This window comes from Cibotium barometz, chromosome 3 (assembly GCF_041138505.1).
Source record: "Cibotium barometz isolate CiBa-2024 chromosome 3, ASM4113850v1, whole genome shotgun sequence".
In the NCBI taxonomy this organism is placed as follows: Eukaryota; Viridiplantae; Streptophyta; class Polypodiopsida; order Cyatheales; family Cibotiaceae; genus Cibotium; species Cibotium barometz.
This window is the reverse complement of record NC_141048.1, coordinates 72129128-72140704: the sequence shown is the minus strand read 5'-3', so window position 1 is coordinate 72140704 and position 11577 is coordinate 72129128.

The following is an 11577-nucleotide window of genomic DNA, read 5'->3' as shown; positions in this document are numbered from 1 at the left end:
GTGGTATGAGGTGATCTAACAAAAGGACCTCTGAGAGGCAAGCCAAAAACGGGATAAAGGCATATCTTCTCATGAGGAAGAAAACATGCCAGTAAGAAGACCCGCTCAGAAAACCCAAGATGCCTTGATCTCATGACACAGTAGTATCGGGGACCCAAACCCAAAGCTTCAATAACCATGGCCAAGCGGACATTGTTACGAAAGTGCTGCTGACCCCAGGGTGTTACCCTAGTTATGTTTTGATAGGTCCGCCATTTGGTTTGTGCTACAGAAGTTCCCAAGTGAGGAAAAAGTGAGCGCTCATACTGCTCTATAAAATCCTTCTTCACAGATTCACTTGCGTCTTGAAGGTGAGGAATCATTATGGATAAAACTAGTTCTTGTTGCCAAGCCATGAAGGAGATTAAGAAAGAAAGGAGATCGATGGAAGTAAGATTACTGTGAGCGACAAGTAAAAGTTACGACTTATATAAAGGAAGGAGCTAGCGTAACTTAGAAGCTAACGGTAACTTGCCACTGAAGTTTTACCGTCTTTCCATGATTTGGGTTTGACACATTTTTCTATAGAAGACATTAAGAATTTTGAGATGAAGAGATAAAAGAAGCTTGTAGGCTAAGTCACCTACTTTCATTGAATTCAGATATAAGGCTCACAATATCTGGGGGATAACTTCATATACTTCCCAAGAGATAAAGAACTTCTTTTGGGCCGTACTCGAATGAAGACCAAAACCTTGATATCCAAAACATCGATTCTCACTTCTGAACTCATTGTTCTGAATCCTTAAAACAGGTGGGACTCTTGAGAAGTATTCTAGGAAAAGGGTCTTCCTTTGTTAAACAGAACTTTCTTTTATTTTAGAGAGGGAATAATTATAAGATCAGAAAGGGAGATTCTTACTCCTGTATACCTCGAAGGCTGGGGAGGAATCTTACATTCTACCCCACTTAAAAAGTGCGAGACGTCCTCATCTTGCAAGGTAGAGGACAACTCTTTTTCTTAACATCCAATTTTATTTTGGGGTTCCTTATATTCTGGTCAACCCAACAGAACAATGGGATAAATATCTCTTATATAGAACTCATCATTAATATTCAGATCATATCATTCATATCTTTAACATGATAATGGTCCATTAGACCGAAAAATTTCCTTCTGAACATTCCTCCACGGAAATTTCAGTCAAGCAAGTTCTCAATTTGTCATCCCTTAACTTGATCTACTGATCAAGTGTTAACAGTAACAATTTGACAGCACAACCCACTAATCTCATAGTGATTTGCTGAATTCATTATCATCATTCCAGTTATGAATATCATCACTGGGACTCGTCCCATTCATCCTCATTGTGGTTTTGTTCAGATTTTTATATTTCAACTAATTTTAGAAATCATCATTTTTCAATCAGAATTTTCAATCAGAATCCAATTCAATTCATCAATTCTCAAATAGAATTAAAAATCATATCAACCACATTCGAAATCATCCTCTGGATAGCATTAACGCTTATAATTTCAAGTCTTAGATTTACTCATATATACTGTCAGTAAAGAGCTGCAGTATACTCTCGGTATATACGGGTAGTCACGGCCCTTGGAATTAAAAGGTAAATACCATCATGTCTAGGCCTCAAGCAAGTCAGGGATTCTGTGTAATTGCGGTACTTCCATCTGAAGACCCAATTACCAAATTACGAATTTCAGTTTGAATATCAAATTGTATGAATTATATCACACAATTATAATCTTTTTGTGTTTCTTGATAAATTTTTGACATATTTGTCTTCTTAGTTGATCTTTATTAACCAAAGGCTCTGATACCAACTGTGAGACCCCTATTCCCACCGCGCAACGGATTCGGGGTACTAGCAGCGGAAGTAGCACTTCTTGCGCAAGGCAGGGTCCCACACTCGGGGCCTCGTCCGCGGATATCCGGACAAAAGACTAATCCGTCGGTTTTTCCAAAACCGAACCCGGAAAAACTTCCCTTATCCGGAAAGCACGGGCGATTCCTCCAGGATAACTTTTTACTCTAACGTAGTCAAGACCATTAATAATGATCAAACTGATCCGACTGCACCTATAAAGATACTCGGTCAGATCAAGGAAGAAACTTGCACTTGGATCATTGGGATCAACGCTTTTTTCCCCATCAAGAGGCACAGCCGTTGATTCCTATCCATAGAACAATTACTATCCGTGACTTATTTCATCTATCGTAATAACGGAAATTGAGTCTCGATTTACGGATCCATCAATCCAGCCTAACCCCATCCGATCCCATGGGTTAGCCAACCACCCAACCACTGTAGTGATGGGATCCAATTTGGAATTTGGTTAGGTTTTGTCCCGGGTACCAAGGAAAGAGTTCCAAGGCCCCCTAGCCGGAAGTTCGTGCAAACATAAAACTAGCCACACCACTTACACACCCAATATGAAAATTGCCTTTTTTCTTAGCATCAGCTAACTTTAAAACAATCCTTTAATGAAACCATAGTACCACTGATCACAATCTTCCAATTTATCCAGTTGATTCATAATTTCCCATCATTCCTTCATCAGAGTATCTATGGCATCATTGGCAACTAGAACGCTCACCACCTGTCCACACAGGGGCCGTTTCAATAGTTCCTAGCCCATAATACTCAACAATATAATCACTTATCAAGATGGACTCTCGTTGAAGATCAGCAAGATCAAACAACAGATCCATATAAAAGAGCCATGGACTCATCCGTTGAGGACCAGCAAGGTCAGTCAACCAGATCCATGCCCGGTTCCAGAAAACAACTCTTACTCCTTGTTCCAATATCTTCCTCGACGCACGCGTGGGTATCCTGGGCGACCCAGAGCCCGAGCACCGTATGGTCAGCACCCTCTAGGATCCTTTGCAGGTGACCTAGCGCTTCACTCATAGGCCGCTTCCTTGGTCCCTCATCCACCGTACCGGAAGCTCACCATTTTAATCGAACCGAGGCTGGTCAAGACCTCAGCCGACCTTGCTACGCGAGACGTCCTCCATTGACTCTCCGTCAGCAGTTGCAACTTTATCAGATAGGTCTCCACGACCTTAATCACAAGACGGTCAAAATGCTTTCCCAGCATTCTTGACATAAAACAGCCATTTACAAACAACATTTACAACAGTTTACAAATACAATTTCTATATTAACTCTCATTTTTCCACATTATCCCTCATACAATCCACATTACTTATTCCACATTTCATTTATATGTGTACACATCCAATCACATCATTTTCCATCTCTTCACTTCAGATTCCTTCATATCACATATCATATATTCACATCCATACATCCACATCCACATCCACATTCACATCCATACATCCACATCTACATGCTTATCTCCATTTTCACATCCTCATTTATACATCCACATCCCATATCCACATTCATACATACACATCCATATCCACATCCATATCCGCATTCATACATACACATCCATATCCACATCCACATGCATACATTCATTATCACGTCCTCATTCATACATCCACATCCACATACATACATACATCCACATCCACATTCCCATTCACATCTATACATCCACATCTACATCCACATCCACATACATCCACATCCACATTCCCATTCACATCTATACATCCACATCTACATCCACATACATACATACATCCACATACATACATACATACATCCACATCCACATTCCCATTCACATCTATTCATCCACATCTACATCCACATTCACATCCACATTCCCATTCACATCTATACATCCACATCTACATCCACATTCACATCCGTACATCCACATTCACATCCATACATCCATATCCACATTCCCGTTCACATCTATACATCCACATTCACATCCACATTCCCATTCACATCTATACATCCACATCTACATCCACATTCACATCTATGCATATACATCTTCATGTATACATCTATTTTCACATTCATACATCCATACTCCCATCTCCACATCCACACATCCATATACATACATCCATTTCCACATTCCCATTCATATAACCCCATATGCCTTCACATCTAATCTTTTACATCACATCCATTCTTGCCCTATCACAACCCATATACATCTTATCCTATCACATACACTTCTTACCTCATCCCATACACATCTTATCACATCTTAATTCATCTTATCACCTCTTATCACCTCTTATACACCTCTTATCACATCCTATCACATCTTAATTCATCTTATCACCTCTTATACACCTCTTATCACATCCTATCACATCTCATATCTATTTATAGAATACAAGAGAATTCTTATATTTGATATAAGATTTCTTTACACATTTACTTATCCATAAATTCTATTTAAGGAGATTAATACTTCCGAAGTAAAATCAATCTTTTATGCATCTTCCTATGCATAAATTCATTTTAAATGAAAATGACACTTTTGAATTAAAATTCAATCTTTTATGCATCTTCCTATGCATAAATTCAATTTAGATGAGAATGACACTTTTGAATTAAAAATCAATTTTTTAATGCATCTTCTTATGCATAAATTCAATTTAGTAGGAATTACACTTTTAGAATAAAAGAATTTCTCTTATGCATCTAAGTTATGAATAAAATCGATTTATGAGGAAAATCACACTTTTAGTATAAAAAGAATATCTTTTATGCATACCTCTATGCATGAAATCCAATATGATAAAAGTAACACTCTTACAATAAAATAATCAACTTTTATGCATACCTCTATGCATGAAATTCAATTATGATAAAAGTCACACTTTTATAATAAAATAATCAACTTTTATGCATACTTCTATGCATGAAAATTAAAAATGATAAAAGTAACACTTTTGATATAAAAAAATTTCTTTTATGTATACTTCTATGCATGAAAATTAAAAATGATAAAAGTAACACTTTTGATATAAAAATTTTTCCTTTATGCATACTTCTATGCATGAAAATTAAAATGATAAAAGTAACACTTTTGATATGAAAATTTTCCTTTATGCATACTTCTATGCATGAAATAAAAATGGTAAAAATAACACTTTTGATATAAAAACTTATCCTTTATGCATGATATTAAAATTCAATTTCTCCATGATTGTAATGAAATTCTTTCAATTAATCTAGGATGATAATTCCTAGAATATGGTAGGAAGTCCTCTTTTTATACTTTGAATGAGATTATTTTATGCATAATTTTTATAAAAATTTTGCCATAGCTCCGCTGCTATGACTGATAAATCTCAATTTTTCTAAGGGATAAAGCTTATCATTAAGGAAAATAATTAAAATGATCTCTAATTGGATCATTAAACTATAATGGATTGAATCATCAATATGCATAAACTAAAAGTATAGAAAAAGCCATTAATTTGGCCTCAAGCATAGCTTAATCTTGGGTTAAGGAAAAGCTTTATGAAAAGCTTGATTTGGATTGAGAATGGGTCATGAGTATGACCATTTCTTGAGTGAGAGAGAGAAATTACATAAAAACCATTAAAATTTAAACATAAATGAAAATTAACTTCAATAGCATTTATTAAATTATGTAACTCTTCACTAATATTCACCAATTAACTTTAATAGCATTTAAAAAAACCATACCAATTAAGCTTCTCAAGCTTGAGAGGGGTTGAGAAGAGAGAAACGTTGAGAAATTATAGAAAAGATCAATATTCACTAATTACCTTCCAAATTGCTTGATTCTTTGTTCACGGTAGAGGCCCCCAACCAATCAATTGGTTAAGTATGTTGATGGAGCCACTAATGGGGATTGAAGAAAGAGAGAAGCTCCAAAAACTAGTGAATTATTAAATGAATTCACAGTTCTTGGCTTAGGTGGAGTAGAGTAACGATGCATAAACACTATCTATTTTTCAACAAGGGGGAGGCTTCTATTTATAGGAAAAATTGAGCTCCTAACCAAACAAACTGATTCTAGAATTTTCTAAATCAGTTTGGTCAATAATTGAACCATTTTTAGGTCAGTTAAGCTAACTTTTTGGAACTAGACTTGAATGAGGAGAGAGGAGAGATGAAATATCTCAATTTTTATGAGTTTAAAACTCATTCAAGCATGTGAAATATGCACCTCCTTTAAAGAACTCCCCTTCCTTACATATGTGTCATAATGGAATCATTTTAATATTGCTCATAGTTTTTTTACTAATAAACCTTGTACATTTTCAACTCTTCATCTTATGTGAGCATTTAAGGGACTCCCCTTCCTTACATATGTGTCATAATAAAATCATTATACCCAAAATATCTCATATTTTTAATATTGCACATAGTTTTTTACTAATAAACCTTGTACATTTTCAACTCTTCACCTCATGTGAGCATTTACTCATTTTTGGGTATTTTCTTTTTACAAGTTGGATTTATCTCCTCCCTACACATGGATTGATGCTATTGGTCCATAGGAACCTTAATTGGACCATAGTCTAAAGATTTCTGAAAATCTAGACCCTTAGACTAAGGTTCTTTATATCTATTTCCAATTAATTCCAATTGCACATTGGAAAATTCTTTTTGAATTTCTGTTTCAGGGGAACTCATCTGAATTAGAAGAGATCTTTTTCTATCCAAAATTATTCAAAATCTGAATATTCTCTCTCTAGAATATTTTTCTCTCTCTAGGCTAAAACAGATAGAAACAAGGTCTTTATATTTCTGAAGAGGGATTGATTACAGGGAAAGATACTAGACATCAAAAAGGGGGGGGGAGGAATCTTACATTCTACCCCACTTAAAAAATGCGAGATGTCCTCATCTCGCAAACTGGGATAATTTCGCAAGATGCACGAATATGAGACTTAGAGAAAAATTTTAATCAAGATTAACCACCAAGAAACGTCTTAAAGAGAGCAAGATTCAAAATAAGAACAAGATTTAAACTTTATTCATTCTCGGAACTTATACAATAAAGATAGAAGAACTCTTTACACTTCCATAAGCCCGTCCATCATATGATCACAAAAGCAGTCCTCACAAGCTGCACAAGTATAAGGTAACTCATCTATGGGAATAATTCTGTTGGTTATTGCTGCACCTATCTCAGTGGTATGAGGTGATCTAACAAAAGGACCTCTGAGAGGCAAGCCAAAAACGGGATAAAGGCATATCTTCTCATGAGGAAGAAAACATGCCAGTAAGAAGACCCGCTCAGAAAACCCAAGATGCCTTGATCTCATGACACAGTAGTATCGGGGACCCAAACCCAAAGCTTCAATAACCATGGCCAAGCGGACATTGTTACGAAAGTGCTGCTGACCCCAGGGTGTTACCCTAGTTATGTTTTGATAGGTCCGCCATTTGGTTTGTGCTACAGAAGTTCCCAAGTGAGGAAAAAGTGAGCGCTCATACTGCTCTATAAAATCCTTCTTCACAGATTCACTTGCGTCTTGAAGGTGAGGAATCATTATGGATAAAACTAGTTCTTGTTGCCAAGCCATGAAGGAGATTAAGAAAGAAAGGAGATCGATGGAAGTAAGATTACTGTGAGCGACAAGTAAAAGTTACGACTTATATAAAGGAAGGAGCTAGCGTAACTTAGAAGCTAACGGTAACTTGCCACTGAAGTTTTACCGTCTTTCCATGATTTGGGTTTGACACATTTTTCTATAGAAGACATTAAGAATTTTGAGATGAAGAGATAAAAGAAGCTTGTAGGCTAAGTCACCTACTTTCATTGAATTCAGATATAAGGCTCACAATATCTGGGGGATAACTTCATATACTTCCCAAGAGATAAAGAACTTCTTTTGGGCCGTACTCGAATGAAGACCAAAACCTTGATATCCAAAACATCGATTCTCACTTCTGAACTCATTGTTCTGAATCCTTAAAACAGGTGGGACTCTTGACAAGTATTCTAGGAAAAGGGTCTTCCTTTGTTAAACAGAACTTTCTTTTATTTTAGAGAGGGAATAATTATAAGATCAGAAAGGGAGATTCTTACTCCTGTATACCTCGAAGGCTGGGGAGGAATCTTACAAAGAAGAAGGTTACGTTGAAGATTATACCTTCAATGAGGGGAGTCATAGCTTTGAAGATCCCTCGTATACATAGGGGGTGATGCGGAAGAGGTAGTGTATGCTTATGATTCTCAAGGATATTGGGATGGTGTGAATTCTGCTGGCAATGCATATGCCTATGATGACCGTGATGCCTATGACTACGATATTCATCGTAGTCATGATTCTTTTTATGAGGGCATGTATGACAATGAGGATTTGGTCAATGCGGAAATGGAGATCAGTGAAGAAAAGTTCCAACTTGGCACCACCGATGAGAGTATTAATGCATGTCACCTTGTGGATGAATTTGATGAGAAGGGTGATGAAGAGGACTATGAGAATTTGGATACAATGCCAACAAGGGATGAATTTGATGAGAATGATGATGAAGTCCTAGGACTATGAGAATTTGGATACAATGCCAACAAGGAGAAATGCAATGCCGATGCTTAATGATAGTGGAAACTTGAGTATTTTGATGATCTCTATGCAAAATTCTTTAGCTAGAAGGAACCAAAGGTTTCAAGACATGGTTGATAGAACCACAAGTCTATGAACCCTTTGTTAACGCTAAAGTGATTCCTTTACAAGAACTTGACTTTGATTTGCCAAGTATAAAACCCTTTAGTGCACTTTTTAAACACAAATGGGGTTGCCATTGTATACAAATGAGCTGAATGAGAAGGTCTTTTGACTTGAGTATATCTCAAGGCCAGGTTTTGATAGCTTGGGTTTCCTTGAGACTTTAGAACTTAAAGATGGCAATCACCGCCGCTGGGTCGGCGGGGGACGTGGTCGTAGGCGGATGAATTCGTGGGGAAGCGCCTGACCATGGATTCTTGAGTACATGGATGTTGTGTTGACAGGGGCGGCGTGAACCATGTGAAGTTGAATTGCAACTTCGGGTTCTGCTGTTGTTCTTCATGGAACGTCTTCCAGGCCCACTGTCTTCGAATGGGAAGGTAATCAAGGCTGAACCTTAGTGCGCGAGGTGCGTTACAATAGACCTCCCAACCATATGAAGGGTTTGCTAAGGAAGGACCATCCGCCAGGCCGGCTGCTCACCCATGAGATTGAATGTGATGGGATGAGCAGCGGCGGCAGCCGGCGGGTGGCCGGTGGTATTCGTCGTCGTGGGTTCGGGATGGGTGGTCATGCCGCTAGGTTGTGTGCTTGGCGTCGAGGTACGGGTGAAGGAAATATATGTCGAAGGTGATCAGTGACGTGGGTGATGGGGTGGTGATTTTGGAGTTGTCAATTGATTAGGATGATGACGGCCAGCTCAAACTTCATGTGGTCCAGAGGATCACACCAATTCAAAGGGTTTGGTAGAGGGTCTACTTCCTCGTGCTGGAATGGTGATGGTGGCAGAATCTCCCCTTCTTCGAGTGGTGGGTTGTGGAGCCAGCGAGACGAGGGTGGAGGGGGTGTTGATGATGAAGGGGGTGTGGTGAGGCTGACATCGAGAAAAGGTGGGGGTTTGGCAGATGTGGAGGGTATATCCTAGAATGCTTTGTATGTTCCTAAGTTTAAGGGATAGTGAAGGTGGCGAGGGGGGTGTGGGTGATGGGGGTGGAGTGGGAAAGTGAAGGGGGGGAGAAGAAGGTGGGGCACAAAAAAGAGGAAGAGCAGAGGTGCTTGAGCGGGGTGGTGGGGGTGGGAGTTGTGTGTGAGGAGGTGAAAACATGGAGCCTAATGGGGGAGGAGGGGGTGGTGAAGAAGAAGATCATGGGGGTGGAGGAGGCAAGCCACCCTGTCGCCCATCAGTGCCATCGTCATTATCGTCTGGGGGGTAGGGCCAGTTTGCCAACAGCAGCCTGAGGATCTTGTGAGTATAGAAAAAATCAATTGCGACAACGACAACCTCGGCTTCACTGTACTCATCAAAAGGCAATGTGTGTTCTTTGGGACAATCATCAACAAGCAACTCCTCCTTCTATTTCATGAAGCTGGAAGACAAATGATGCGCAACTGATCACACGCGCAGAAGATCGCAGCTCACATGCAATTTCAATGTCATAAATATGCGCACCCAAAGCCTAAGTAAGCTTGTGGAGGCCGATTACATGGTGATTCAAGACGATTTGCAGCGATCGTGGCATCTCTATGTATCTGATCGTGGCGATCAACATCCAATTTACGTTCGATCCAACAGTGAAGACCTTCTTTGGCGACGCGACAGACCACCCTCCTGGTGGATAACCATAGGCATGTGCATGGTAGAAGACTTTTGGCACGGCTTCCTAGAGGACTGAGTAGTGATGAGAAGGGCACTCATTTTGGCTAGTTTGCTAAGCACGAACAGCAGCAAGATGGGCACCAAAGCTATCTGCAGATGGATATAGAGTCTTCCAACAGCCACCACAAACAATGCCTACGAAAGCAATAACCAGTTTTCTGATCTACCTCCACTCTCCCACCATATCAATGCATACAAACATAGGCTTGAATATGTGAAACTAAGACTACTCTTGCCCATTCACATTTTTGCTACAGATAAGCAGCCTATTGTTGCCTTCGCCTCCCCCTCCCTTGCTAGCTTTGGCTTCACTTTCAACTCTTCCAATGCTTGTTGGCTGCAGAGTGAGAGTGATCCTTTGATGTGAAGGGCTGTAATGCACAATGTAATGTAGTAGCACATCAAAATTCTCATAGTCCTCTTCATCACCCTTCTCATCAAATTCATCCACAAGGTCACATGCATTAATACTCTCACCGGTGGTGCCAAGTTGGAACTTTTCTTCACTTTCATAGATCCGATCTCCATTGTCGCGTTAACCAAATCCTCATTGTCATACATGCCCTCGTAAAAAGAATCATGACTACGATGAATATCGTAGTCATAGGCATCACGGTCATAATCATAGGCATATGCATTGCCACCAAAATTCACACCATCCCAATATCCTTGAGAATCATAAGCATACACTACCTCTTCCGCATCACACCCCCTATGTATATGTGGGATCTTCAAAGCTATGACTCCCCTCATTGAAGGTATAATCTTCAACATAACCTTCTTCTTCATAGATGTGAATGCCATTGTTGGTGTCCATGCTATAGCCATTGTCGGTGTGTCAGTACTATAGCCATCTTCCTCTCCGTAATCACTAGCAACCTCACTATCATAAGCATCCAAGTATTGCCCTGGTTTTTTGGTTGGATGGGTTCTCAAACTCCAAATTACGAGCATTTTAGCTCTATAGAGAGAGGAAATGATGTGCAGAACCCCCGTATATGATCACTTTGACCACGATCAATGCAAAAGTACTCTCTGTTTTGACTTCTTTGAAAAGTCAACCGGTGAGTAAATTGCCACTTTAACCAAGCAAACAGGGTCCAAATCTTGCAGTTTTTAGGTTGTCGGAATGAGGCAGCATACTATCTAGTCATGATGTCAAAATAGGTTTAGTCCAAAACCCTAACTTTTGTAGAGACAGGGTATCTAGTGAAAAAATGGATGTAGCCCGATAGCTCGGGTGTCCGAATGGTGAGTGGTGCATATGAGACAAGTGTGTCCGATGCATAGGCATACCATACACATAAGTTCC